The sequence below is a fragment of the Nannospalax galili genome, unplaced genomic scaffold (genome assembly GCF_000622305.1).
Source record: "Nannospalax galili isolate Female #2095 unplaced genomic scaffold, S.galili_v1.0 scaffold937, whole genome shotgun sequence".
Lineage (NCBI taxonomy): Eukaryota > Metazoa > Chordata > Mammalia > Rodentia > Spalacidae > Nannospalax > Nannospalax galili.
Window position 1 is genome coordinate 2,304,225 of NW_008339516.1, and position 26,237 is coordinate 2,330,461.

At 35.2% G+C, this 26,237-nt stretch overlaps 1 pseudogene; it reads left to right on the forward strand.

Annotated features, from left to right (window-relative positions):
* The first annotated feature begins 14,781 nt into the window (after nucleotides 1–14,781).
* On the forward strand, nucleotides 14,782–14,882 carry LOC115070580 (annotated as a pseudogene).
* The last annotated feature ends 11,355 nt before the right edge of the window (nucleotides 14,883–26,237 follow it).

Below are 26,237 nucleotides of genomic sequence, written 5' to 3' on the forward strand. Positions count from 1 at the left end.
TCTGCAATGGTCTGTCCAGGGACATGCATTCTGTAGTCTTTTATTATCTTCACTTTTACCAGTTTGGCCTTGAGTTTTGTTGCTGACTGTTTCATGAGGAAACTTTACTGGTAAGAATTGTGAGATGCACTAGTAGTCTCTCTACTCCCCGTTACACTATGTTCCGTGAGCCTTAGGTATAGAGGTTCCATTGTTACATACTTTCATTTGATGTGAATGAGTTTTGCCTGAATGTACTTAAGGGCACCCAGGTCATGCAATGCCCACAGAGGCAAAACAAGGGCATCAGATCCCTTGGAACAGGAGTTACCAGCTGTTACTAGCTGGTCTGTGTGTGCTGGGAAACAAACTGGTTCTCTGCAAGAGCAGCTGGTGCTCTCAAATACTGAGCCATCTCTGCAGCCCTGCTTCATTAGATTTTAGACTTATCTGTCTATGAACGCTGTCTTCTCATTAAAAACATTTTTGGAGATCAATATCATGATATTTCTGTGTGAATGTATCCAGTTGCTCAAACTTGGCTAAATGAATTTTTTGCTGATTAATTATAATTAAGACAACTACTTAGCAATTTTGTTATTTTATATTCATATATATTATCTCATTTATTGATTAATAATTATTCTGTATTAGTTACTTTTCTGTTGCTGTGATAGACACTGACCAAAGCAACTTATGGAAGGAAGCGTTTACTTAGCTTATGCTTCTAGAGGGATTAAAGTCTGTTATGGCTGGGAGGCATGGTAGCAGGAGGTGGCTAGAGCAGAAAGTAAAGCACTAACATCTTCAAACAAGGACAGGAAGTAAATAGCTATTCGAAATCTGCAGGACTTAAGAACTCTCAAAACCCCTCAGTAATTTTTAGCTTGCGCTTGTCTGAAATTTGTGTTTATTCCCAGAACAGTTACTTCATCTTCCTGGAATCATATAGGAACAGAAGCATTGAGGCTTGTTATGGATCTTGTTTTCTCTGACGAATGAAAAAGAATAGTGATTGAGTGTGTAAAATGGGCTGAGTTACAATTGTGGCTAATTGGAGATGGAAGCAGAAGACTAAGAAGCTGAGGTTTTTCTAATCCATACCACTTTATATGAGATAAAAAGTAAACTATCAACCTAACGAAAATGCTTCCTGCAGAGCTGATCCATTGGCTCAGCCTCATACTCCACCTCTTTTCCAGAAGTCAGCTTCAAGCCACTTCTTCCTGTTTTTATTACTTGAGACTACCATGCCAGGCAATAAGTGTTAAAACATGGTGGAAAGACTGCCAAAGACAGGCAGACAGAGATTCTGTATCGTCACCGTTGCCAGGATGTTCATGTAAATGACACATTCCTGGTCCATAAAGAGTAGCATGCCACAACCACAGGAAACACACAGACCCCAGGTGACTTTCAGTGTTGAAAATCAGCCCAATGAGAGGTACTTTTTAATTGTTTAGAAAGTACATTTTCATGTACTTAGCAAGCTGAGACTAAGAGAGAAAAGATCTTCTTAGGTATTTGAAGTTGTATTTCATATGAGAAGCCTTGAAATTTTCATTAAGTAATGAAGAACAGTTTGACTTTGGTTACTTCTCAATGTGGTACAAATTCAGATACTTAAGAAGTATTAAGTTAGTATTTTGGGCTGTAACAAATAAATGAAAAATTCTGAACTGTGCATATGATTCCAACACCTCTTGAAATTCCTGACTGGAATTCAGGAGAGATTTTATGTAACTTCAACCAAATATCAACAAACTAGAGAAGGGTTAAGGTGCCAGGGTAAGTAATTTTGATTAGTAAAAATGAATTTGAGAAACCAAAAGACACTTGCACACATGTGTCCTGTGTACATACAATTGTACACGTGCTTGAAGAGCTATGCATAAATGCTACAATAAAGGCTTGAATATTTTTAAATATTTTATTGAACTTATGAGAATTTTTTGCATACCATAGATTTTAATCATATTCAGACCTACTCCCCTATCTATGTCCCCCTCAGTTCCTCCACACAATTGCATATAGTCCTTCCTCTCTCCCTATCTATCTCTCTATATATCCATCCAATCTAATCTTGTTCCCCTAATGTCCTTCAAAGTGGGCCCATTCACTGGACCCTGCTTAATGGAGACTAGTAAAGTGCTCAGCATCACATTGTTAAATAGAACAAACCTTTTCTTATATCAGCTCTGCTAACAATAGTTCCTCAGCTAGTGTTGGGTGTTCTTAGCCACTTCCCTACCTCTATGCTGGGATTTACTGTGACCTGAGCTTACACAGGTTTTGTGCATGCTGTCATCATTGCTGTGAATACATATGAGTGACTAACTGCCCAGCTGTCTGGAAAATTCTTTTCTTTTGGTCATCCAGCACCTTCAGCTGTTACTATTTTTCTGTACCCTCTTCCTTAATGATACCCGAGGCAGTGTTTTGATAGAGGTGTTCTATTCAGTGCTAAGCAGTCTGCAGTTTCATTCTATGTACATTGACCAATTGCATGTTTCTCTGAACATCAGCATCTGCTGGAGGAGGAAACTTCTCTAGTGGGAGCTGAGAGATGCATTAATCTATGTATATAACATAAGTCACTAGGAGTCCATTTACTACTATATTCATTTATTAAGTTTTCCCCTAAGACTTTTGGCCTTTCTAGCCACCAATTCCTGGGCTTGATGTCAGTGTCAGGTATGGACTCCATCTTGTGAAGTGGACCTCAAATTCAATCAGAAAGGGGTTAGTTGCACAATGTTTGTCCGATATTGCACAAGTGGTAATATCTTTCCAGGCCACTTGGGGTGTTTTCCAGGATTCACAGTGGGGCAAAGACATAATTACTTTTCTCTGCCTGAAGCATATATAGCACTTTTCAGCATTATGAAAATTAGCCGGTAGAGATGAAGTTCTGAGATCAATTTCAGCTTGATTTCTCCTTTTATTTTTATGCCTCATATAGCTTCATACTATCTTCAGCAACAGGGTCTTATGGCCAAGTTCTGGTGGATAATGAAGAGCAGAGGTAATGTACAGCATTATTTGAGTGTGTATGAGACCATTGTAAATAATTTCAAAAGAGGAAGCCCATTCCCAGAATTAGGCCTTTTCTTTGCTAGTCTATGGTGTCTAATAGGGGCAATGTTCCCTTGTTACAGGATAACTCATTATAATATACTTTATATTTTGTATGTGTGTACATTTTCAGAAGCTTCAGTGGTGGTAGGTTTCCATGTGGCCATTTATAAAGGCTTTTAGTATTACTTCTCCCTCCCGATACTCCCTCCTTTGCCCTGCCCCTCCAATTCCCTGTCCATTTGATCCCCTCTACTTCACTATTCTCCTTTCCCCTTTCATATCACTACATTATAGCTTGAGCATATTTCAGCAAACTTTTATAGGGCTGCTCATGAATTTGATACCACTCAAAAAAAGGATTAGCTCTGTAAAACAATTAACTTGTTTTAAAATTCTTGACTCTTTTGTTTGATATCCAATACTTAGGTGCTAATCATTTCATGCTTTTATATTTAAGCTAATATAAAACTAATAACTACCACACTTTAAAAATCAACCAGTCACACTATTTTAACAATTTAAATTCATGATTTTGGCAATTTTAAGTCAAACATGGCTCCACTGAGGATCAGAAAAGGGCAATATTGAAAGCCTGTACAAAATATTCAATATTTAGCTTTCATTTCTAAATATTATAATTGATATACACCTATTGGCTAAAGCATCGATCCCATAATTTATTTCTACTTTATAGAAATACTTACTTTTCTACATCATGATGAGGCTCTTAGTTGAGTCCAAAAGTCTGTCTCTAATAAAGATACCCTGACAACTTTCTTCTATTGTTGAATTCTGCATTATTACATTTCAACTGAAACATCTCTGTGCAACATAATTTGTCTGAATAATGAATGCTTATATCTGAAAATTGTTAGTAAGTTGCATAGTAGATAACTACCTTCAATGTTGATTGAATAGAACAGTCAGATGTCACATCAATTTTCTGGGAAAGACATAAAGAAATGTCAGTTTACCCTCATTAAAGAGGGTGTCAACAGACCAAACAAAAGATAACTTCTCTCTAAGTTTGCTTTCCTTCTGCTTTAACGAAATACCATGATGCAAAAGCAACTCAGGAATGAAAGGGTTTATTTGGCTTACATGTCCCAATCACAGAAGCAAAGGCAGAAAACTCAGGGAAGGAAACTGAGTGCAGGAATTAAAGTCACAAGCCATGGAGGAAAAGCTGCTTACTGGCTTGCTCCCCTGGCCTGTATGGGATTTTGCCTATCTCTTTTCTAGCAAAAAGGACACCACCTTACCCCTTATTCCTATTCCTTGACATAGGAGTAGCATAGTATTTTCCCTGAATGTGCAGATGTGATTTCTTAGAAAAGAATTTGGATGCTAGACACAGTTGCTTTTTAAAGATAACTGGCCATTTCTGGTGAGGTCTGATCTCCTACTCCTAATCTTGGCTCTCCTCCTATTTGTCCTTGGCTAGCAGGCCACTACCATTATCTTATAGCAACCTTTACCTGGGTGAAAAGCCAGTTTTATGGTGCTTCCTGAAATTTTCAATATATTTCACCCTCCCTGTTTAATCAACACCAATAATTAACTTTAATACTAGGGTATTGCTACTCAGAAATATAGTCATCATTTCCTCATGAGACAACCTTATATTTTTATAAGTATTTAATAATAATCAATATCTTAGTTCAAGGTACATGCCTAGCATTAAGTAAATTTTCCACAAATTATAAGAGGATTATTTTTATTAATGTATTAATTTGTGTAAAAGGTCTGCTCTTGATGTTTTCAAGAAGAAAGAATTGCTCAGTCTTAACTGATTATTTACCCATCAGTAGAAATTGTGGGGCTAGAGAGATGGCTCAGCAGTTAAGAGCACTAGCTGCTCTTTCGGAGTACCCACGTTTGGTTCCCAGCAACCACATGGCAGCTAGCAATTATGCATTACTCCAGTTCAGGGTATTCAACCTTCTTCCAGCCTCTGCTAACAATGTATAACATGGGTACATTTGCATGCATGTAGGTAATACATCCATATACATGGAGTAAAAGTTTTTTTAAAAAAAATTAAAGGGGAGGGGGGAAGTTGACAAGATAACTCAGTGGTTAAGATCACTGTTTGCTCTTGCAAAGGACCTGGGTTTATTTCCCAGATCCCACCTGGCGGCTAACAACCATCTTTTTGTAACTTGAGCTCCACAGGATCCAGAACCATCTTTTGACTTCTTTGGGCATTGCATGACTTACATACATGCAGGAAATACAAAAATTAAAAAATAAATTATTAAAATCTTTGAATATTTACAAGTTATGTTTTGGGCAAGAGAAATATCCCCTTTGATAATCACAGTTCAGCTGTAGAACTAACTTCAGTGTTCCAATTTTAGCAACTATAAAAACAATGTTATTGATTTTCTCCAACTACTTGGCAATGTGGGCAGCATAGTAATATCTAGTCCTTACCCTTGAGAAATTGCATTTTTAGGGGACTTCACTGTTGGTACAAATATCAAGAACAAAATCCAGAAAGATTTTAATTAATCACACCAGAAGAATTGCTCTAAGGGTGACTCAAAATGTAAGGCTGTATCATACTGCTGTCAATACCACATTCTCTTAAGACACTTGCATTGCTTTGGTCACTGGACAGTTGGCACAACACTTAAGAGCACTGACTGCTCTTGAAGAAGACCTGGGTTCAATTTGCAGCACCCACATGGTGGCTAACAACCATTTGCAATTCCAGTTCCAGGGAATCCAAAGCCTTCTTCTTACCTCCGTGAGCACTGCAGGACATCGATGCACTTAAACACATGCAGGCAGTACACTCATACACAAAAATAAAAATAAATAAAATATAACTTTAAAAAACACATTTGCATAGCTTTTAAAGTGTAGTAAAACTTGACTTATCAATATTTTTTTAAAAGTCTATTAGTTACACTTTATGGCAACCTTTTCCATATATAGATATATGTATAGTTCATATATCTATATTCATCTATCTATATGCATATATTTATAAATAAATACCTATATTTACATATATATGTACATGATTCTATATATTTATAATTCATTAGACTCTTCAAAAGAGTGTATTTAAAATATAAGGAGATTTTATCAATTTGCAATATAATCATCTTAAATGAAAAGAATTTAACAATTTTCTACAGTAATCATGAAGCACATGGTATATGAACTTCCTTTATAATGTATACATTTTACTGAGTTTTTGTACATTTTATATAATAGATCTTAATCAAATTTAGACCCTCTGCCCCATTCGCACCACACATAGTCCCTACTTACTGAAATAATTTGATTCACTCTAATTTTAAAATGTATATCCGACAGAAATTTCAAGTTTGTTTTAAATAAAAGCTTTCTTCCCCCTTTTTGTCTTTATTTTCTCCTTTATATTAGTTACTGATATTTGAAAGCCATATGTATTTATATGCCTTCTATATTAGAAAGCTGTGTTCTTAGCAACTTGCTCTAAACAATTGAGTTTACTAGCAGGAGACTACATATTTTTAAATTTATGCCCTTCACCTGGGTTGGTAGTAATTAGCTTTAAGACCTAAACCTTGGGATGGAGAGGCATATGAAGATCTGTGTTCTGTGATATTGAGACGAGCTTGGTCTACATTGAAAGTTTCCAGCCATCTGGGGCTACAGAGAGACCCTGTCTCAAAAAAAAAAAAAAAAAAAAAAAAAAAAAAAACCCAAAACGGTCCTTAATACCACGAAGTTATTTTTGAAAATAGTTTGCCTTAAATCTGTCCTTCATTTATCCTGCTTATTTTTAAATGGAAAACATATTTATTGATACTATAACATTACCGTGGACTAATGTTGAATATCTTACAATGAAGTTTCTGTACTCTAGAGATCATTAAGACTGTTTTCTCACTCTTCAAAAATCATCTCATGTGTGCATCCCTATTGCCCAATTACAGTTTTAAGTTGCCAAAACTCTGCATAATTTCATTCTGATTATCTCTCACCTCCCCCTAACACTATCACTTCACACTTTAATTGACAAAATTGCCATTTGACTATTAATTTAATCTTCTTTTGCTAAACATTCTTGTTTTGCTTACTTTCCAATTTTGTGAATTATGAATCTTTCTTGGTCATCTTCCTTCATATTTCTAGAACTTGTTTCTTGGGTATACAGTCTATTCCCAAATCCTCAAATAAAAAATTTAAGTGATAGATCAAAAATTATTTCCTTGATCTTGACTTTCTTCTATCATCTCTCTATCTCTCTATCTCTCTATCTATCTATCTATCTATCTATCTATCTATCATCATCTATCTATCTATCTATATATCATAATAATTTTAACTATTTATGTGGATATAACAATCACAAGGTGAATATATTCTTTTTAAAATTAAATTATATTTTTCCTTGACATCAAGAGTCATTTTTAACACATGTTCCCTCACAAACCCCAACCCACAGGTAAATATTAGTCCCAAGGACTGCTTTAATCCCAGTGACACCATCCCTTGTAATATTGCCAGGACAAGTTGCATGGTTCCTTTTGGACCCCAAATTTCTAAATCCTAGGTAGATAGGTAGCCCCAGATACACATCAAGTCTAGACAGTGACACATTCCTCTGCAGGATGCTCTAAGAACTGCGTACAGAAGTCTATTTAAAACCTAAACTGAAATCACAGGTAGAAACTCAGCTCCAGAACCACAGCCTGGGGTCCAACAGTGTCTCCCCCCTCTGTGCAGCCTCCAGGACCCAACACATAGCTCCAGTAGAACAACAAGGTGCAGCTAGACACTCAAACTTAGAGATCAGCCCGTAACCCAGACAGTAAATGCTCCCCTCTGCACAGCCGCCAGGAATCTCATTTGTGCAGCTATGTTCAACCCTCAAACCCTGGTAGGCATCACTAAAATTCCACCCCCAACACCTGTCAGATAACAACTCCCAGAACCCATCTCATCCACATCACCAAACTCCCACAATCACCATACTGCCCAGTTCCCAAAAGAGGAAATGAGAATTATGAGAACTCATACTCTAGATAGAAAGATCCAGTTCACTCTCCACTATACTCACCTCTACCCCAAAATCAGTGTGACATCCTTACTCTGAATCCCAGGGAGTGTTGTTCTCTAATGCTTGGATTCCAGGATCTGTCACATAAAGACCACTTTTCATGTGAACGATGCACAGACTTCTGAAGATTGGCAGTAAGAATTGACTATCTCTAAAATAGGTTTGCTCCTGAAGTAAAAAGAGCATATATGCACATCAGTGAAGAGAACATATCGGATGCCGCATTTGCACATCAACACAGTCACCCCAAGATTGAATGCCAAGCACTGATCAACTGGTCCACAACTTGACAAGTTGAGGTAGGAGCAGAGAATGAGACACCTGCTTAACAAAGTAAGACCAGATAAATATGTCAAGAAGCAAACCAAGATTTAAGTCCAATTGCTTTGGTGCAACCCCTAAAATGTTGATAACCAAGACACTATGTCTCCTCCAGAAATGAATACACCTCCTCTGAGAAGAGCAATGTAGGTGATACACAAGACAACGAATTTAAAATAGCAATTATAAAAGTTTTTAATGAACGCAAAGGGGACATGCATAAAATAGAGTAAAGGCGATTAAAACACAAACAGCTGAATTAAAGAAAATAATCCAAGATATAATTTAATAAAGTAATTGGACTTCTGAAGAAGAGCCAAAATGAAATAAACCTTGAAATGGAAAATTAAAACAGTGAATTAAAAATTAAGTTCAAAAGACTGACTAATAGAATCCATGAAGTGGAACAGAGAGCATGAAGTAGAGGAATAGGATCATTCACAAGGAAAATATTAAATGAAAAGACCGAAGAACCGATCATGCAGGAATTCTGGCCCACCATAAAATGACCTATCCTGTGAATCATAGATATAGAAGAAATGCAAGACACTTGTGTCAAAGAGACAGAAAATATGCTTATCAAAATCAGAGAAGAAAACATTCCAAATCTAAGGAAAATAAAATTAATATATCATAATACAACATAAAAGGAGTTACCATATTAAAGTGGGACATTGCCCCTACTAGATAATATAGCCAAAAATAATAAAACCTTAATGTCAAGAATCAACACCAAACAAACCTCAACAAATACAAAAAGATTTAAATAATTCCATGTATTCTAGTAGACCACAATGCAATAAAGCTTAAAATCAACACCGGAAGAAACCCTAGTAACTACATGAACACAGAGAAATTAAACAATATGTTCGTGAATGATGAATGAGTCAAAGGAGAAATTAAGAAAGAAAGGAAAGTACTCCTGGAACTAAAGGAAAAGGACAATACAACACAACAAAACCTCTAGGACACTTTCAAAGCATTCCTTAGAGGGAAGCTTACAGCTCTAAGTACCTACATTAAAAAATCAGAACAGAAATAAATGACTTAACATTGCAACTCAAGACACTTGAAAAGCGACAGCAAGTGAAACTCAAACCCAGCAGACAAGAAGGAATAACAAAAATCAGAGCAGAAATTAATGAAATAGAAGCAGAACAATACAAAGAATCAACAACTCCAAGAGCTGGTTCTTTGAAAAGATAAGCAAGATTCACAGACCGCTGGCCTACTAGACCAAAAGAAAGATAGAGAACCTCCAAATCAACAAAATCAGAGATCAAAGGGGAAACATCACAACCAGCAGACAAGAAGGAATAACAAAAATCAGAGCAGAAATTAATGAAATAGAAGCAGAACAATACAAAGAATCAACAACTCCAAGAGCTGGTTCTTTGAAAAGATAAGCAAGATTCACAGACCGCTGGCCTACTAGACCAAAAGAAAGATAGAGAACCTCCAAATCAACAAAATCAGAGATCAAAGGGGAAACATCACAACAGATACCAAAAAGATCCAGGATCCAGAATGGCAAAACTAAACCAAGATGAGATTAACAGCTTAAACAGACCAATAACACATAAGGAAATTGAAACAGTAATACAAATCCTCCCGACTAAAAAAAGCCCAGGACCAGATGGATTTACAGCAGAATTCTACCTAATATTTAAAGAAGATCTACATCCAATGCTACTTAATTTATTCAAAAAGGTAGAAATGGAGGGACAACTTCCTAATTCCTTCTATGAAGCCAGCATCATTCTAATAGCAAAGGCAGGCAAAGATACAACCAAAAAAGAAAACTGTAGACCCATATCCTTAATGAACATAGATGCAAAATTCTCAACAAGATACTCGCAAACTGCATACAGACGCAGATCAAAAAGATCATCCACCATGATCAAGTTGGTTTTATTCCAGAGATGTAGGGATGGTTCAATATATTTAAGTAAATAAATGTCATAAATCATATAAACGGGCTCAAAGACAAGAACCACATAGTCATCTCAATAGAAGCAGAGAAGGCCTTTGACAAAATTCAACATGCATTTATCTTCAAAGTCCTAGAGGGAATTTCACAGGAAAGAACAAACCTCAATATAATTAAAGCCATATACAACAAACCCACAGCCAACATCATTCTAAGTGGAGAAAAACTGGAAGCATTCCCATTAAAATCAGGAACCAAGAAAGGTTGTCCACTATCTCCACACTTTTTTTTCCCATCTTTTGGAGACAGGGTCTCCTTGTAGCTCCAGCTGTCCTGGAACTCACTATGTAGACCAGGCTGGCCTAGAACTCACAAAGATCTGTCTGCCTCTGCCTCCTGAGTGCTGGGATTAAATGACACCAAGCCCAGCTATCTCCACTCCTTTTTAACATAGTGCTTGAAACTCTTGCAAGAGAAATAGGACAAGAGAAGGAAATTAAAGGAGTAATAATTGGAAAAGAAGAGATCAAAATATCCCTTTTGCAGATGATATGATATACCTAAGAGATGCCAAACATTCCACCAGAAAATTTGTAGAAATTATTAACATCTTGGGTAAAGTGGAAAGTTACAAAATTAATCTATAAAAGTCTGGACCTTTTCTATATATCAATAACAAGCAATCAAAGAAAGAGTACATGGAAACACTCCTTTTCACAATAGTTGCAAAAAAATCTTGGAATAAACCTGACCAAAGACATTAAAGACCTATAATGAAAATTTTAAATGTTTAAAGAAAGAGATTGAGGAAGACATCAGAAGACGGAAGGACATCCCATGCTCATGGATTGGAAGAAATAATATTGTGAAAATGACCATCCTACCAGAAGCCATTTATAGATTCAATACAAAGCCAATAAAATCCCCATGACATTAATCACAGAATTGGAAAAAAAACATCTTAAGATTCATATGGAAGCACAAAAGACCTTGGATGCCAAAGCAATACAGAGCACTAAGAGCAATGCTGGGGGGATTACTATACTAAGCTTTAAACTGTGATACAGAGCTATAGTCATAAAAACAATGTTAAACTGGCACAAAAATAGACCCATAAGTCAATGGAACAAAATTGAAGACTCAAATATGTGTCCATGCAATTTCAGCCACCTATTATTTGATGAAGGGGCCAAGAGCATTCACTGCAGGAAAGGCAGCATGTTCAGCAAACGGTGCTGGCAAACCTGGAACTCCACCTATAGAAGAATGAAACTAAACCCCTATCTTTCACCTTGCACAAACATCAAATCCAAATGGATCAAAGACCTCAATGTGAAGTCTGAGAGTCTGAAACTGTTAGAAGAAAACATTGGCAACAACCTACAAGATTTGGTGTAGGAACATATCATCTAAACTGGACATGAATTGCTCAGGAAACAAGGTCAAGAATTAACAAATGGGACCTCATTAAAATAAAAAAAAGCTTCTGTACATCAAAAGGATCAACCAAGGATGTGTATGTAAAATAAACCCACAGAATGGGAGAAAATCTTCACCAGTGACACATCTGACAGAATTTAACATCCAGAATATATAACGAACTCAAAAAACAAAGAACTAAGAAAAGAAGTACCCAACTAAAAGATGGTCAAAGGACCAGAGAGTTCTCAAAAGAAGAAATAAACTTGGCTAAGAGGCATCTTAAAAGGTATTCAACATCATTGTTAGAGAAATGCAAATTAAATCCACTTTATGATTTCATCTTTCCCCAGTCAGATTGGATAATATCAAGAGAACAAATGATACCAAATATTGGAGAGGACATATGGAATGGGGACCACTCATACCCTGCTGGCAGGATTGCAAACTTGTTCCACCCCTATGGAAAGTAAGGTGAAGAACTTTAAAAAACTACAAATGAACCAACCATTTGACCCAGTTACACCACTCTTTGTCATATACCCAAAGAACTATACTATTGAGGAAACACTTGCACATCTATGTTTGTTGATGCTCTTTTCATAATAGCTAAGCAATGGATGCAACCTAAGTGTCCCTCAACTGATGAGTGGATAATGGAAATGTGGTTAATTTATAAGATGGAGCTTAACTCAGCTCATCTCTCTTTTTAGAGATGAAATCATGAAATTAGCAGGCAAATGGATGGAACTAAAAACTGTTATATTAAGTGAAGTAACACAGACACAGAAAAAAATGAGTATGTTCTCCCTCATATGTGGATCCTAGCACAAAAACCTTCTGAGTATGTATCCAGACATAACTATATGAACCAGGAAAATAAAAATGAACCAGGGAGGTAATGGAAAAGAAAGAATCTGAAAGAGAGGAACAGTAGGAAACAGTCATTAAAAAGGGATATATGGATAAAAATGGGGGTTATTTGGGGGAGAGGGAAGGTTATACAAGGTACCTTGTTGATAAAGGAAAAGAAAGAACTCAAGAGAGGTGGAACCATAGGAGAAGGGTATTATTAAGGGAAAAATGGGAAAGATGAGGGCACTTTAAATGGGGAAACCACAGTGGAAGTGTTAGACAATGTGAGTGATAAATAATGCCTACCTAGTTTTAAATATCAGAGGGAACCATATTAATCAAACAACCTACTGACAAACTATACATACAACTAGCTCAAGGAATATAATATATGTCTAGGCAAGGTTTATCTGAGAACGTTTTGTCTTTGCCCAAGCTTTATCTACATAGCACATGGTAATTAAAAGTACCAGACTGTTGGAACTACCCTTCTTGGATGTTTAACAGCCATTCTTTGAGGCCTATACTAATTTGGTCAGAGCAACATAAATGATAGTTTTTACTCCTTGCCTTCCTAGGTCCTCTAAGCTCCAGGGGACTATGATCATCTCTCAAAAAGTCCTGTAACTGTGGTGTGTCACCTTTCCCCTTGATCAAGGAGGCCATGGAGACCCCACAAAATGGACTTGAACCCGTGTCCAGTCTACAAAGAGGAGAATCAACACAGAGGAATAATTTCCTTCATGCTTCCAAATGAAGCCAGCCACAGTTGAGCAGGACCTTTGACTTATCTTCACATAGATGGAACTGGTAAAAGAAGGAGCCAGGTGATCACAGCCAAGCCCATGTGATCCCTGTGGAACTGATCCTCAAACGACCTTAAGAGTAAATATAAATTGGTTTATCTGGGTGAACTCTGTGGTCTTAAACACTCAAAAGGAAAGTATAACCAAAGATTAAAGGGATTGATATAATTCTTTATGAGGCCATGTGTATAGCTAAAAGCTATATGACAAGAAACAATGCCAGACAGGAGATATCTTTCTCTGAGTTGTTGGCCAGGGTGGCCCAAAAGACTCCCAGACAGTAACCCAGCATAGAACTGCGAAAATGAACAGCAGACCCCAATCTTATCTAAAGGAATTTTGGCAACTGATTGCTGCTAGATGAGGAACAGCTGATCTCCCCAAAACAAGGCACTCTAGATAGGCTGACTAGATACACAGTAGACAGTAAGACAGATTGCAGAGTATGTGGGCTCCAGTGGGGGTTCGGGGGAGGCTATGGGATGGTGCCATTTGGGATGTGGGTATATAGATGAATAAGATTGTTTGGGATGTTTTGTATGAAATTCATACAAAAAAATCAACAAATAAAAAATGAGTTATATTTGAGGAAGAAGCATAAAAATTTGCTCCATGTTAAATAGTAGAGGTGAAACACATTTCCATTGAAATCTACCTGATGGTTTTATATCCATGCTTAAGTGGATCTCAGAAAGTACTCGACTGTGACTAGTAATAATCAGATACATAGAGGTTAAAGACGCATGTGCAAACATCTAAGTGTTAGTAGCATTAAAAATGAGTTTTTCTGTGAAACAGTTATATTTTAAAATTAGATAGAGTTCTTTTTTAAAGGTTAAAACCTCATTCAATTTTATATAATATAGGGATTATACTGAATTCAATATTGTATAACTGTATTAATTCAACTGTGAACCTAGAAACTTGTACCCACTTGTGAAAGAGAGGTACTCTTGCTGTGGAGTGTGTTACTGAATATGTTAAAACTGTAGTGAAATGTTTCTTCATTGAGGTAACCCAGACCCACTAAGAAAAAAAATCACCTATTCTCTCTTTTAAGTGGATGGTAACTTTGAATCTTTAGACACATTTATTTCATACAGATCATGAAAGTAGTAAGGGGTCATAAGAAGGGGCTTCATAAGAGGGGAGATAGAATGCAGTGATATAAACAGGGAAGGTATTAATGGTTATATGGGGTGAAGGATGGGAGGGTGAAGGAGGAATTATAGGTAAGGGGCATTAAACACTAAAGAACATTTTAAAAGGTAATACAGAAACATATGGTAGAAGCCTCTTAAAATATATATATAGGCATTATTGAAAAAGACGTTTACTTCGACAGAAGATATACTAAAATTGGAATGTTACAGAGATTAGCACCGCCCTGCACAAGGGTGACATGAAAACTCATGAAGCGTTCCATATTTAAAAAAAATAAGATAAAGAAGCAATGAATTTCTAATACACTCATGAGAAACTAGGAAATGTATTTCTTTTTAGCATCAGAAAGACTCAATTTTACTATCTCTGTTCACTCTGTGTTTGCTCTGACAGAGATGATTTGGAGCAATGGTTAAAATCAGTTACCAACTCTTTTCTCCTAAGGCAACTGACAGACTCATCAATAGGAAATGTGGAGTTTTGATTAAATTAGTGTAATTCTATTATTGTAACATAATTTACCTGACCCACATTTTCCTCATGTGCAAAAATAAATGTAGCTACAAATACCATCATTTTCTGGAGATTATGGAATGTGAAATGCGTATGTGTCAGAATATGAGACTCAAATTCATTCATTTCAATATTTTCTTCTCTTTTTCTTGCTATTTGCCTGTGTATAACATATAAAATTTAATTTACAAAAATTTAAAATTCTTTTTAAAAGAAAAAGAAGAAAGAATGGTGGAATGCATTGTGTAGATATTTCCTTATAGATATCTGTGGATAAAAGCTGTTGGAAATAAATTATAATATTAAAATTTAATATATAGCTAAAAAGTGTGATAGGACTTATAACTATCATAGGTGAAAGAATTGACTTTAACAATAATGCTGACTTCTTTTTCATGAAGAAAATAATTGAATATTTTAAATTGGAAATCTTGCTTATGTTATACAGACATTAGTAATGCTAACATGTCCACATAGTCATTAAATATATCATTGTTTTTTAAAATTCATTTTTATTATTTTTATTTTATGTGTATGCATGTGTTGCCTACATGTAGGTACATGCACTTGGGTCATGCAATGCCTGTGGAAGACAGAACATGCCATCGGATCCCCTGGAACTGGAGTTACAGACAGTTGGTTCTGAGATCTGAACCTGGGTCCTCTGCAAGAATAACCACTGTTCTTAACCACAGAGCCATCTCTTCAGCTCCTAAATATATAATTCTTCTAATTTTGTAATCAGATGAGACTATTTTTAAGGAATAACACTTGACAGTAGTGAATACATATTTTTAATTAACTAAATTGTATTAAAGTATGATGTTCCACAGCACTCATTTTTTGTAGACATAGCTTTTTAGATCTGCATTTCTCTAAAATATGTATATTAAATATAAACCATTTGATAACAAATTTATAGTAGACACAAAGTAGAATTGCTTGTCACAAGAGAGGGCATAGAGAAACAACCTGATAATTTATGCCCATAACCCTGATGAGTTACCGAAGCAAAATATTAAAAGTACATTTTTATTGTCTATATAATCCTCATAGCTTTCTTACTAGCATATATTTTGTTTGCATACAAATGATGTCAGCAATATTAGCTGAATTTCTTATCATGCATTCTATTAATTTTAATTTCATAATTTCCACTTGTAAAGATTATTTATCAATGAGAATTTATCTTATGAAACTACCATAGATCCTGACTAATTGGCAACTAGATGAGAGGCTACTGAACTGCAAGATGAAGGAAACAAAGGATTGGATATGCAATTAAAGATTTCTATTTTAATGTTAAAATTACATATGTATCTATGTGCTGATATGTACACATTAGTGCATATGAGCAGAGAGACCAGAGATATCTGATTTCCTTGGAGATGGAATTACAGGCAACTGTGAGCCACCAGATATGGGTGCTGGGAACAAAACTTAGATCCTCTTTTAATTGGTGAGTCATTTCTCCAGCCCTGAAAAATGCATTTCAGCATTGACCATTGATTATGCATATATGTTACTACCTATGTGATACTATGTTAGATCAATGAGGAAGAGAAAAATGCACATGCTTCTGAAGAATTTATATTCAAGTGGTTCAAATATTATCCTGTAGTTCATAATACTGTTTGCCTTTTTACTTCTTATTTTGTGTATAGTGTGTGTGTGTGTGTGTGTGTGTGTGTGTGTGTGTGTGTGTTTGCATTCGTGTGTGTATGCACGTGCACAGTTGGTGTGTGTCTTTGTCTGGAAGCCAGGGGTTGAAATGAGGTGTCTTTTTTGGGTGCTGTCCATCTTATTCCTTGAGACTGAATCTTTCACTGAACTTAGAGCTCACCAATTTGCTAGGCTGACTGGTCTATGGGGAATGACTTGTCTGTACCTGTTTCCTCTAGTGGTGCTGATTTTATAGATGCAAATAACTGTGGTAGATTTTTATATGAGTATTAAGGATCCAAACTCAGGTTATGATGCTTGCATAACAGGCAATTTACCAACGGAACCATCTTCCCAGCCCCATTCTTCTTTTCTTCTTTAAAGGTAACCATTTACAAACACATGGATAGAACATTTGGGAAAACTGCTACTGAAATGCCAATACCTTTAAAATTAATTCCTTCTTTGTGTAATGAGTATGAGTATATTGTCAGCATGTGTGTACACCAGTGTCATGCTATGCTGGCCAAAGTAAGAAGAAGGCATCTGATCACCTAGAACTGGAGTTAACAGACAGTTGTTAGCCACCATGTGGTTATTGGGAATTAAACCTGGGGCCTCTGCAATAGCAGCCAATTGAATAACTGCTGAGCCATCTCTGCAGCCACTATTCTTTCCATTTATTATAAAACATTGGATGTTGTAACGAAAGCTGATATTGGAAATGTAGTATTTCCTACTAAAGTACTGTGGTATTTCAGAAACCATTGAGTATGAAGGCAATATGTTAATGTTAAATTGTGGCTAATTAGCCAGAGCAGTCTGCATCCTGATTCCTTATCTGCAAGTTGAGTAACCTCTTCAGAGGTTGTTGTGATAAGAATAGGAGTTAGGAATTGGCTAGGCAGTTAGGGTAAAAAGACCCCAAAGAAAAGTAGTCATTTCTTGGCTAAAAGTCAAAATGTCCTTGGGCCTCTTAGCAACATACTCCATTCTTAAGGCCAAAAACGTTGAAAGTATTTAGGAGCTCTTATCTAGTGCTTAAAAGATTTTACAGTTACCTCTTCAGTGGGGGGAATGTCAGAGTAGCAAAAAGCTCCATTTAAAAAAGAAGAAACATGAAGTTATCAGAAGAAAGTGATGGGGAGATATAGGTAGAGTTGGAGGGAGGGAATGGTCATGGATTTGATCAAAACACCTTATATGTATGTATGAAATTCTCAATATTATTTTTCAAAATAATTGTGGTTAATTACAAAGCATATTAAATTAACAATTAAAAATTCCTATAAAAAGATTATAATTCTCACATTTAAGTGATTTGTTAATGAATATCACGGACAGGAAAAGAATCTGTCTATATTTGTATCTATGTATCTAGCAGTCTATGTCATATATATATGTGTGTGCATACAACATGCATCTATATGTATATATCTTTATATATCTCTATCTAATCTATATCAAGTATGTCAAGTATCTGACAAGTATACCCTTATCTGACTCTGGTCTTGACTTTCTGACAGTCCAGTCAATAGACCAATATGAACTACATCAAAGTGGGAGTTTTAAGTTGTCAAAATCTCTCCTGTTACAATATACATACCGCTGTAGGGAACAATATTTAAATCTGAGGCCCAGAATGAAATAACGTCTACTACTAACAGGTAAGGAGACCCAAAACATGAAGTATACCTGCAACATCGAGTAGCATACATATCTGATGATTGTATTTGTGATACAAGATTGATTTTTTGTTTCTACTGCAAGGTAGACAATTGAAAATTAATATTAATAATAATTTAATAATAATGATAATAATGGGAGGAGGAGAAGAAGAAGAGGAAGAGGAAAAAGAAAAGAATGATTTTTCAAAGAATACTAATATATACATAAAATGCTTAAATGGTAAACATATAATCAAAATGTCTGAATAATAGTTTAGACCTGTTGATAAGTTAATGCTTTTAGAAAAGGGTTAATTTTGATGAAGTGTGCCTGACCAGAAAATGTAAAGGCTAGGCTTAGAAACAACAAAAGAAGTCCACTGTAAAAGCATCCATTAAAAGAGGGTGAGATATACGTGAGTAAGGTGATATCATTAGAGGTCTAGATATGCCACTGAGCATAGTAAGGAAGAAGATGACCAGATAAGATTACACAAGTCTGAAAACACCAGTGCTTACAAGGCTTAATAAATGAAGCTCAACAAATTTGAATTTAGAGAATTATTGGAAAGGTAAAAGGAAAAGAGAAATAAGGCCTGATTTCCATTTTTACTATGTCATGCTGACTGTTATTTTGCAACTGTTTATAAGAGGGAAGGATTAGAAACTGGAATATAAGTGTTTTGTGTGTACTTTTATGGAGTATTATTTCATATAATAGATCTTAGTTAAATTTAGACCACCCTCTCACATCTACACACCCTACAGCTCCCAACACATACCTGATTTCATGCATTCTGTCATATATGTTAAGGCCTATCCAGTAAAGCATTTATATCCAGATGTCCCTTGGTGCAAGTTCATCCACTAGAGTTTAGTAAGCTTATCTAGAGTGACTCCTTTGAATAGGATCAACCCTCCCTCATCCCACAGTAATCAGTTGCTAATAGTTGCTTGGCTAAGATTTGCCATGTCCCCAGTTCTATGCCTGGTTTTTGTCTGATTGGTGAGCATGGATATTGTGCATTCTCTCACCATTGTTACAAGCTCATATGACCAAGTTCCCAGGGTCCTGTAAGACTGTTTTTTAAACTTTTGAATTAGTCCAGGTAAATATGTTGATGATAAGATACTTGAAGTTGGTAAACAATGCAGTTTTTTCTTTTGTATATTTACTTAGGTAAGTTCTCCACAACTCTAAAAACATTGCTTTTTTTCTCTCAACTAAGAAGATTCCAGAAAATTTTTGCTGGCAGCATGTTAGTTATTTTAATCCAAAATTAGTCGCTGACTAGTTAGTTCTTTGTCAATATCTGTCCTCATCAAATGAGGTAAGATAAAATTTATTTCTGTTTTTCTGTTTTCTCATAGTTAAAAGTAATTTTGCATTGGATCTTGCTCCTTTCATGACTTTATTTTGCATGACTTTATTTTGCATGACTTTATTTTGCTCAGCTGCACAAAAATTCATTTTTTTTAGTATAAAAATTTTTGATATACTTCAGTATTTTTCTTAGGTTAATAACATTAATAAAAATGTAATTGTAATATATATACATATATAATATATATGTATGTATTCTGATGGAGAAATAGTAATAGATGCAGGTTTCCCTAAATACCTCTTTCTTTTGATAGTTCATTTTCACATTTTTCAGGTAACAGTGCCTATTCTGACCCATTGCTGTAGCACAAGTCTTTAATCCCAGCACTCAGCGATAGCCATCACCCAGCACAAGGCTAGAGGATGGCTAACAAACTGAGGCCAATCTAGGTAATCTACATAGCAAGATGTGGAACTTTCCAAGCACCAACAGTCTTTACTTGGGTTTGAAAGCAGTCAGACTCCTGTAACTGCAGCTTTTGCTAAAGCCCCTGGGAATGGAAAGTCCTGTGCATTTTTAGGCCTAATACAGATTTAACTCCTATCCCCAACCTGGGCCCCAAGATTCCTCTCAATTTTTCCTTTTAAATCAAAATTTTTATAATTGTAGTTTTATTCCATCACTTTCACAAACCTGTATTAGAATTCCATCTTCAGAATTAATAATGCCTTTAACATTATTACTCTTCTCATAAATGTTAATATTTGTTTGCTAATATTATTGATCTTTAGCAATAATAATTAATAGATTTGAAATTAATATAATTGTCTCAAAACTTTTGAAGAGCAGATATTTTTGATCATCTTTTCACTACATGCAGATTGCATCTTTATTTGTAAAAGTAAAACACTGGAGAAACCTCCCTTCACATTGTGGGGCAGAAAGTCCCAGAATAAAAAAGGCTATTGCCACAGCTCTTGATTGCTACACAGAACTTGACAGTAAGACCTTATTGCTGAAGACAGGTAGCACTTCAGACAAAAAACTTGGAGCAGTGGAGCTGGAACTGACCTGGAAGCTTCCTCCCTGAAGACTGCTCTTATGATATCAGAGGATACTATACAAGAGATCAAGAGAGTAAATAGACCAATGGTCCTACCAAACTGTAAAACTTAATAAACAATGACTGGTCCAGCAAAAAAGCTATTGGTACACTAGTGGCAACATTCTAGTATAGACGTGGGGGAAGTGGAGAAATCCTAGCTCCATCTAATGAATTTCCAGGAGTTGATTACTGCTGGGACAGTGAAAGACAGTGTCTTATAGGGTTGGGACTCTTGATGGACCCAATGGATGTATCCACACTGAAGGACTCTATACTCTACTCTATAGGTTATATTATAACCAATAAGAGAATTAATTAGATTGGGCAGGGGACAGAGGTGGGAGGTAGGGAGATGGGAGCTGATCTAAGTGCCATCAAACTATATTGTATGAAAATCTCAAAAATATTTCTGACACATGTAAAACCCATTTCAAGGACTGTTGACACCAGAACAAATTGAATTGAAAAGAATTTCTGAAATTATTTCATAATGAAATGGATATGTTTTTTGTACTGGGTCTTATGGTGCTCCCAAAGACATCATAGATCTATGATGCTGCAGATCTTAATTTAGTTAATTAAATGATTCCTTGAAATAGAGACTGAAATATAATAAATGCACATAGATGGTACTCTCATCCCTACTACAGATATTAATGATCATCTCTTTATCACCGTTATTCAGATTGCCATGTTCTTGTCCAGTTAACAATAAATTCTGTTGTACTGACTTTCTACCTTTTACTGCAGAGAATAATTTAATGTTTGGTTTTACTTTATAACTTAGAAATATTAGAAATACATGAGGGATTCCTTTCAAGTTCAGCTTTAAATACCTGGATAAAGACCACCTAGCAAATCCATTTAATTTTCCATTTGAAAACTTTATATGAAAGCAATTTTATTAGTTTCCATCTCACCCAAGATATTACTTACCTTGGTAGAATAAATTTCAGTGATATGAAATTGAACTCAAATAGTTTATACCATATTCAATGTATACCCTAAAGGAAACATATGGAATAAAAGGACACAATACAGTTTAGATTAAATCTAAAGGCCAAGGATTAGATGCTAAACTTTCTTAAAAGCTGTGTCAACACATCTTTCCTCACAGGTCTCTCATTTCTGTGCTATATATCAATCTACATAAATCAAACTCCTGAAAATAATAAATATTGGAGATATTATATATAATATAATTTACATAATTTCTTCTTTAGATAAATTCTGTGATGACATGAAATCTCTTCAGTTTCATTCAGCTTTGTACAAGTAAAAGTTGGACTATCAGAGCAAATTCCTAATCCCTGGGTTAGTTAATTTTGCAGAAGATATTGGCTCAATAATATTGTTTTGTCAGCAGTTTCTGAATGACAGCTGATTTTATTGGTACATTATTCAAAGTAGAATATGTAACAAGGAGTCTAGATGTTCTCTGAGTCTCAATGTTATCCTTTTCCTCTGGTGTAGATGATTTTCATCTCTTTTTTGTTCTGCATATTTTATTTCCTACTCAGCACAGATATCAGATGCATGGATTTTACTCAAAATATTTGTAGAATTAATTAAAAAATTAAATAACAATGATCCATTGACTGAGCTCCACCATATTTTACAGAGGGTAGCTGAGAAAACAGTAAAATAGCATGCTAATGAGGATCCAAGCGGTTCCTTGCTCAGGGAACTCTTCAACAGACTCTATTACAAGAGGAGACTCTTGGATAATGGATTATATGTTTAATGAATGTTCTCTATGTGTTTGTATTTTTAGCAGGCATACACACAGGCATAGTTCCAGCTGAAGTCTATATTTCCTGGATCCTAATAGTATCTTCCTGACCACAGCCCCCAAATAATTGGGGAGCACAAAGCATCTGGATAAGAGATGTCTTTTAAGCCTTCTAGCTGCTACGTTCCCTGTGATTCTCATATGCCATACTTCTAATTAAACTCCTTGATGATAATTAAAAATGAGAATTGAACAAATGTATAAGACAAATCCAGACTTCCTTCTGTTAAACTTAGTGAGCTTCACAGGCCTGAGTTTTTGCATTTTTCCCTTAATTAGAATTGCATTGACACATTCACTGTCATGTGTACATAATCATCAGCTCCATAAAAATAATTCCAGATCATAGATCATAAAATACCTGTCTCCTCCAAAGTACTCATAATCACAAGACTTATTCTCCACAGTATTGCAGTGTTCTGAAAATTTCTAATCTGGCAGATGGTGTGATACAGTGTGTAATTTGGCGTGCTATGTCTATCAGCCTGTGGTAACCCTTAGGCATCTTATCTCTACAGGAAACAATGATGATAGCCAGGACAACATGTGGTGACCCAGGGAACATAATCATGTTAACTCCTGACTCTGCAAAAACAACACGTGGCATTGTTATTAGCATATTCTAGGAAACTGGAATCTATTAAGCAGACATTTGTTAGACTGCGTTAGATTGCTTCACGTTGGTTTGTTCTTTCTTCCATTAAATTTACCAGAGAATGTCTTTCAGTGGTATGAAATTGGAAGCCTGTCAACTGATTGGTCTCACCTCTGATGCATGTGGGTATGCCTTCAACTCACATTTGCCCCTTTTACTGTTTTCTTATACAATTAGATGAAGCTTATACAATTAAGCTTCTACCTATTATGTATCAGTAGTCTGTAGCATTATATTTTACTTAAAAGTTACAAAGTGTGAACTGGACAGACATAAAGCTCACAAGCTTTGTCTTCCTAGCAAGAATGACAAGTGTTGGGGAGAGATTGCTCAAAGGTTAAGGGTACCGGAAGCTGTAGCTGAAGAAATTACTTCAATTCCCACCACCAACATGGTGGCTAACAATCATCCTTAACTCCAGTTCCAAGGGAATCCAATGCCCTCTTCCAACCTCCACAGGCACTGCACCACATGGGTGCACTTATACACTTGCAGGCAATACACTCATATATATATAAAATAAAAATAATATTTTTTTAAAAAAAAATAATGTTTAATGACATTATAGAAATAGATATGTACAAATTTGGATATACTGAATATTAGGTATTAAATAATTACTTTCTATTTTGAAAAATGAGCAACAGTATAGATGGTTCAAATTTACATATATAAAATAAGAATATTATACATAATAATCACATTTGCATTGTCACTTGTAATTTTTTAAAATAGAAATAAACTCCCACAAGTTTCATGAGGAAAAGATTGTCATAAAATGTCATTTATTAAGACCTTTAAATAGAAGAGAGACAGAATAATGGTGCATCCTGAATTTGGATGTTAATCCTGTTACCAGCTAAACCGTTATCTATGTTTCTCTCCCTCTCTGACAATATGCATGATAATTACTTATAAATGATGCAAATTCAAAGTATTTCCTTTCAAGTCTTTCTTTGAGGAGCCTAGAGACTGAAAAGATACTTCAGTGATTTTTATTCCATGAATCGATGTTTGTCCAGTGCATCCAAAGTCAGATGAGCTACTTTGACTAAAATAATCCTAGATATTCTTATTCATAAATGAAGGGAAGGGGTTTAAGCTTGAGAGTCTGAGAATGACCATAAAGATTGACATGTAATGTCTGCCAGTATAGGAAGGTAGAAGATTTGGATCTTCAGTCTTTACTCACAAGATAAATGTGATATCTCACTGTAGTTTTCGTCTCTGTGATAAAAGTGATAATTATTTTTCTAAATGCCTGTGGACTATGTCTAATATCTATTTGTGATAAATATTTACTCACTCAATTCCTTAGCCTACTTCTTTGCAGGAATATCTGTTCTCTAGATATTTAGTTGTTATACCGTTTGTACATTTTGATACTAAAACTTTTCTAAAAATATAGTCTGAAAATTTCCTGCCATTACATAGGTTGTTTTGTAGTTGACTTCCTTTGTTTGAAGTAATTCTAACTGAACATTTTTGCTTCCTTCTGTCTTTTGGAGGTGTCACCAAAGGATCATGCTTACAGAACTAGAGAATGGGGCTTTATGTCCCCTTCCATACCTGTGTTTAAATTTGTTGTGGGTGGCAGTCATATTTTTCACTTCTGCATGCAGTAATTGATATTCTGAATATCATTTATCTAATATTTTATTCCCATTTTGTTGTGAATTGATTTCTCAGCTTTGAATTCTCTGCTATTATCCTGTTTGCTCATAACACCGGTGCCACTCCACTTTAATTCCTATACTGTTTCAAGATAATGCTATGTCACACTTAGAACTTTGTTGTTTTATATAACAATTGCTTTGCTTTCTTATGGTTTCATATCATTTATGTAGGATTAATATTTTTTATAATTCTTTCAAAGATATTCATTGGAATTTGATAGGGTGTGAATTTAGCCTTTATTCTTCTGTGAACTGTCTAGGTATTTCTAGTATTAGCTATTATAATCCATAAAAAATCAATATTTTCACACTTATTTCTATAAATGTCCATTTCTTCTATCATTCTGTGAGAAAGTAATTAATGTAAATTGATATAGTTGTTGTGAACAACAGTATGGAACCTAAAAAATCAGAGAACTATCATAGAATTGAACATTTTTATGACTGTATCTGTATATGTAAGAAATTAAGTCAACATGTCTAACAAGTATCTGCAGTCTAATGTTCACTTATGCCTATTTACAGCAAGAAGATATATAGATTTTAACTACGTATCCATCAATCAATTAATTTAAAAAGAAATTTGCTCTATATACATGATAGGATGTTAGTCATCTTTAACAAAGAATGAAATTCTATTATTTACAAAAAACAGAGGAATCTGGGTGATTGTAGTATGTGAAATAACTCAGCCTCAAAAAGACAAATACTACAGGGCTTTGCTTATATGGAGAATCTAAAATCATTGAACTTTTGTGAACACAGTGTTATGGTGTTAGAGCATAGGAAGAGACAGACCATTGTAACTGTTCACAAGATCAATTCAAAGGGTTTAATTCAAGAGATCTATTCTAGAACATGATAATGATGTTTTCAATTATTACTAAAAGAATATTTCAAATGAGGCAACCATAAAAATAATAACAATGCTAGGAATTTCATACAGTAATCAGTTTAATTTAACCTCACCATGATATATATATATATTTCAAAACATCCTTCTTCATGTATTTCCTTGCCATCCCACCCTTTCTCAATTTTATGACATCTTTAATGATTATTGATACACACAAATACACACAACCACGTAAACAACCTATTGAGTCAATTTAGTGTTTTTAGTGTTGGTGTTATGTACATGTGTTTAGGGTTAATCACTTGGGAGTAGATAACCTATGAGGGAGTTCTTCCCTGGAGACATTTGTTTCTCCTTCTCTCAGTAGCTATT